This window comes from Petaurus breviceps, unplaced genomic scaffold, assembly GCF_028583685.1.
Source record: "Petaurus breviceps papuanus isolate PSGF00001 unplaced genomic scaffold, PetGlider_PUasm1.0 81, whole genome shotgun sequence".
Taxonomy (NCBI): domain Eukaryota; kingdom Metazoa; phylum Chordata; class Mammalia; order Diprotodontia; family Petauridae; genus Petaurus; species Petaurus breviceps.
The window spans coordinates 9,222,365-9,227,683 of NW_027186546.1; the positions used below are offsets into that span (position 1 = coordinate 9,222,365).

Sequence of the window (5,319 nt, forward strand, 5' to 3'; positions counted from 1 at the left end):
CCCCCCCCCCATATTTATACAACAAAAATATGGTTAACGGGCTACTTTAAAAATAGTCGGGGGGGGGCGGGGATAAGAAAATGTATTTCTTGCAAGGAAGTGAAATCCCTCTAAAAGTATTTCTAACAACTTGCGGGATAAAATAAGAATAAAATGCTCCCTCCATCAGTACTCTTCTTCAAATTTGGCACAAACTACCATGATCTTTCTAGTCTGAATGCCTGGATGGTGGAGCATTTTATTCTTATTTTATCCCGCAAGTTGTTAGAAATACTTTTAGAGGGATTTCACTTCCTTGCAAGAAATACATTTTCTTATCCCCGCCCCCCCCCGACTATTTTTAAAGTAGCCCGTTAACCATATTTTTGTTGTATAAATATGGGGGGGGGGGCTATCTGTCAAAACAACGGGACTTTGGTCTTTCCACCCGAGTATTTATAAAGTTTCGATTTACTTTTGCAGAAATTTATTCATGAGAACCTCTCACTAGAATTACTTTTGAGCTTTTCTAGGTCTGGGGAAGGAAGAGGAAAACTTAAAGAGGTGGGAAAGAATGGAGGGAAACTTTTTCTTTTATTTTCTCCTCTGTACACATTTGTATCTTCAGAGCGCATCCTTTGAAAGCAACTTTTCCTCAGTTATCCTCTCGCGGTAGCCCTTGTCCACGGTTGCTGAGCCCAGTGTTTTCCATATTCGAAGAAGCTTCTAACGTACGTGCCTCCAAAGATTTTATTCCAACCATGAAATGTGCCACTAGCTTGACAACCAACACACAGAGCCCAATATCATCAGCTTCTCACAACTTTGTCGTCCTCCAGCTTTAGTTGAATAAAAAAATGAATCAAATATATTGCTACTTCTGAATACTCAGCATAAATCACAAACAAAAGTATAACAGGAAAAAAAGAGGGAAAGAATGCTCCATGGAGGGATATGTGTGTTTGCGTAAGTGTGGGGGGAGAGGGAAAGAGAGACAGAGACAGACAGGTGAGAAAGGATAGAGAAATAATACGGAGTAAGAAATAGCTTGGCGGTCCTGTAATTGACACTGTGGGGCACAGCTGGATGACTTCAACTTGGTGCTCCCTTCTCTCTGACACGGGAGGAAATGCATTTATAATAATAACCTCGTTAACAAAAATGACAATACGTCTAGTTCTAATTCCAACCCTACTATAAAAATTACAAACTCTTTAGGCATGTGGTGTGGATTAGGTCACATTACAGTACTGTCTTTCGTTCCAGGTCGCTGTCAGTTTCACACTCCTCTCACGTCCTGTGGTTTGCACGAGGAGGGGTGTAATTAAATGACTCTCTCTCCATCTCTCTCTCTCTCTCTCTCTCTCTCTCTCTCTCTCTCTCTCTCTCTTTCTCTCTCTCTCTCCTTTTACAACCCGGAAGAACTCTGATCTCTACAGTGAGGAGGAGGAGGAGGAGGAGGAGAAAGAGGAGGAGAGTAGGTTGCTAGGAAGGATGCAGATCACCGAGGTTTTACTTTTCACTGGGAGCCCTAGTGAGATGCCGTAAGCGGCAGCGGCAGGAGAGGAGGCGGCGGCGGCGGTGACTGCAGCAGCAGCAAAATCTGTCATTTCTACCTTCAGGTCTCCAGTAAATCAAGGGGGAAAAAAAAGCAGCTGGCCAGTCTGAGCAAGCTGTCCAGGTCAGTGAATACTGCACTCTCCCTCTCTCTAACATCGCGTTCTCTTTTCCCATCTCCACGTGGAGAGTATTAGAAGGGGTTTCTGAATTCAAAGGGCAGCTGTCGTTGGTGGAAACTCTATCACACTCCTAATTCTTAATTGTTCTTTTTAAACACTCTGGATCTGTGACTTTCTACAGTGACTCGTGTGTGTGTGTGTGTGTGTGTGTGTGAGTGTGTGTGTGTCTAGGTGGAAAGAAGACAGGCTTAAACACCTCAGCTAGATCCGGGGTTACATTGTTACTTTGGGACGAGAATTTTCCTCCTATGTACTTACCTTCCGAGTAGAAGGAGGTGGAGTAGGGGGAGGTGAGAAGAGAAGGGAAATCATAACCTGCTCGCCTGGGAGTATTGCAGCTCTCTTACTACTAAGACTAGAGTTGAAGGAGCTCCTAAAATGTTGCTTGTTGTAAAACCACGGAACAGCTGTCGGTGTATCTATTTATCTGAGCGTGTATTTGTTTTGGTGCTCAGTGTTACTTGTGTATGGGGTAAGTTTAGACGCGTTTCCTTGATATATAATTCAAGAAATAGATATGTAGTAAGAAGAAAACGTTTGACCCGCAGATGCGTCAGCATCTGTACTCTAACATGTCTGGTAAAAGAACATTAGGAAGGCTTTGGGGCACAAGCTACCAAATACAAACCTAAGGCTAAACAACCGCAAGCGAGCAAGTCAGCTTTGGGGAGAGTGTGTAGAAAGGTTAAAGCATTGGGGGAAGAAGGGCTCAAGGGTTCTAGCTTCTTTCTCCTGAGACAGAGGGTGGCTTGAGCTGACTCTGAGGAACTTGAAGTGACGCCAGGGCAGTTTTTCTAGAGTATAGGTGATTTTAAGAAATTTAACCTAATTCCAATTTATGTGATGGCATTATTTTCTACATACTCAGACACCAAACTCCTACCCCACAAAAGTGATTACATTTGAGAACAGGATGACAGCTGAATTAGATAAAACTCAACTAGTTTTCCCTCAACTTGGCGAAGAAATAGTATCCTCCTAATTCATCCCTTTCCAAACACACACACACACACACCAGGGAGCCTGGTTTGTTGGCTCCGGGTTATAAACATTTAACGGGACAATTACCTATCACTGCCCCCTGGCTCTGTCAGCTTACTGATGGACAGCATCTGGTCAGCCTGAGGGTTAAGAGTTTGGGCCACTTTATAGATAAAGTAGGTTGGGGGGTGGGGAGCGAAGAGGGGCATTACCAAAAGTGGGTATGACCTAGCACTCTGCTTCTGGGTTCAATTTCAAGGTATATTCATGGGCACCTTGGGTTCTGTATGTGTCTCTGCTGGACTAAGGATGGATTGAATGGTTGAGGACTCATACTGGGTGTGGTTCTTAGTATCAGAAGTTGTGACTAGGGCTATGAAGGTGAGTATGTCTATGAAGGATAGGGCCAGGTAGTGTAACTCAAATGGAGGTGAATTGAATGAAGACTTTGGCATTGGGTTTTCTGTGTTAATATGTCTGTGTGTAGGACTGGATCTTGTTGAGATTTAAACTTAAAACCTAAAGGGCAGTGGAAGAGGTCTCATATTCATGGAGGGATGGAAAGCCTTTAACAGAAGCACTGTCCATTATTCCTAGCTCTCCTTTCCACACACAAGCCTTTTCTTCTTTTCCTAATCTTAGTGCAGCCAGTTATTTACTGACAACCAGGATGGACCCAAGTTAAGGCCATCCAAGCTATGTATGTTCCTGAAGTATGGGATATTGAGGATAGGGAAAAGTAAGGGGAAGCAAAGAAGTAGAGGAGATGAGACTAGAACTATTAAGCTCCTCAGGTACTCTTTGATGGAAAATCTCAAGAGAAAATAATATAAAACAAGAATCCAGCCCAGGTCAGGACTTTGACCTCTGAGATGTAGAGACCCATAGACCGCTTGTTTCTATAAATGGGAAGGATAGAGCCAAGATCCAGGCCACAGCAAAATGGCACAGACCGAAGCTCTGCCCCAGAGTATTCTACCTCGACGTCAAATTTGCATACATATCGATTAATGCAATATTATTCTAGAAATGCTTATTTCATGAAATACACATTATTGAAACAGTTTTCTTTAACAAATAGTTTGAATAGTCTTAAGATCAACCGTTGTGCTGAGAGCAAGCAAAGGCGACTAAAGGAAAGTAATTTCGGTTCTCCTTTTTCTTCCCTGTGGATGATTTCTGTCTTGCCCACATAGTGTGGCTTGCTCTCTCTGTCTGGCCTCCTGCCAGGAGCTTCTGTGATGGAGACGATGGAGTGGTCTGAGTTTGGTGGGATTCTTGGAGAGCTATGAGAAAAGAAGGAAATTAGGCTTCACTTGGATGGTGGGCTGAAGTTCTGGCTGGCGTTCCCGTGAAGAGCCGACCGTTTTTTAAAAACAAATTGCTGGGGTGGGGATACCCATTATTCTGAGGTGGTAGCGGAAGGCGCACAGATTAGCCACTGTCTCAGAGCCTTCAGCCCCTGGCTGTGAGAGCTGCCCACACAGCTGAATGGTGTCAGGCAGCAGTATGAGAAGGGGGGGGGGGGGGGGGGGGGAGAAGGCGGGGGGGGGGGGGGGGGGGGGGGAGGAAGAAGCACTTGGTGGTCGTATGCTCTCAGCTTAGCCACCCATACTACCTAGACAGATGGGTTTACACTTGGCTACATGGGCACACAAGTGCATATGCACACAAACCCTCGCAGAGGATTCCAGGAAGGGGGGAGGTATGCATGTTGAAAGTTAAACACACACACACACACAACAAAACAAAACCCAAACTGAAATCTCCTTTGTATTTGAAAACTATTTGACTTTCTACCGTCCTGAGAAGAACATTTTTCTCCTTCATTACCCCCCAAAAATAAGACTTCAGCTTCTTTGTCCCCCCCCCACTCTACCCCAACCTACTAGTGATCCCAGAGATGGGGGTGGAATGGAAGAGAAAGAAGACAGGTTGTTGTGGTGACAGGGAGCAGGGTAGAAGAGTTCTGTGACTTCACAGCCAGTAGATCCTTGGGTTTTTTTTTTTTTGGGGGGGGGGGGGGGAGATGTGAGGAGAAAGGCATATGAAAGAAGCAGGGGTTACAGAAGAGTTGAGCCCTCGATTCCTTCCCTTTCCCTGATATCTCCAAATACCCAGACCTGGTAGTGAGGAGAGGAAGAGAGCATTTGAGAATGAGTGAAGAAGTGATATAGATGTTATTTTTTGAGAGTAATTAATAAAGCACCCAGATTAGTTCTTTTTCTGTCAATGATTGTTCTGGAGGTCAGTTTTGGTATTGAGGCTCCACTAGAGAAAAGAAGCTGGGGTGATACATCTTCCCGGACTTTCGCTTTCTCTACACCAATCTCTGGTGGTTGCAAGTGTTGTTGCAGCAGTTAACCAAAGGAGAGTGACCCCCTGCCCACTAACCTAGGGCTTGCTCTGGACGAAATCCAACTCTGCCTCTCCCTACAACTGCTTTCTCACCTCCTCCTCCTTCTCCCCGGTTACCTCCACTAAGGCAGAAGGTTAGGGGGTTAATTTTTTCTAGATAGTTATGCGGGAATGTTCGGCTCTCTCCTGCTAACCTTCACAAGGGGAAATTCTTTCTCCGTCGAACCAGCCCCAATGCCCTCTTTTGGTTCGTTTCTTTTCT

The 5,319-nt window shown here is 44.8% G+C and overlaps 1 protein-coding gene across 3 annotated transcripts in view; it reads left to right on the plus strand.

The window, feature by feature from the left end:
* Window positions 1–5,319, plus strand: part of LOC138176141 (trans-acting T-cell-specific transcription factor GATA-3) — a 48,940-nt gene that overhangs the window by 13,378 nt on the left and 30,243 nt on the right. Inside the window, exon 1 of one of the 3 annotated variants that reach the window (XM_069106913.1) lies at window positions 1,406–1,660. The exons of the other annotated variants lie outside the window; for them this stretch is intronic. The gene's annotated coding sequence lies outside the window, so the exon portion shown is untranslated. Of the gene's footprint in view, window positions 1–1,405; window positions 1,661–5,319 lie in introns of those variants that run through there. 3 annotated transcript variants of the gene reach the window in all.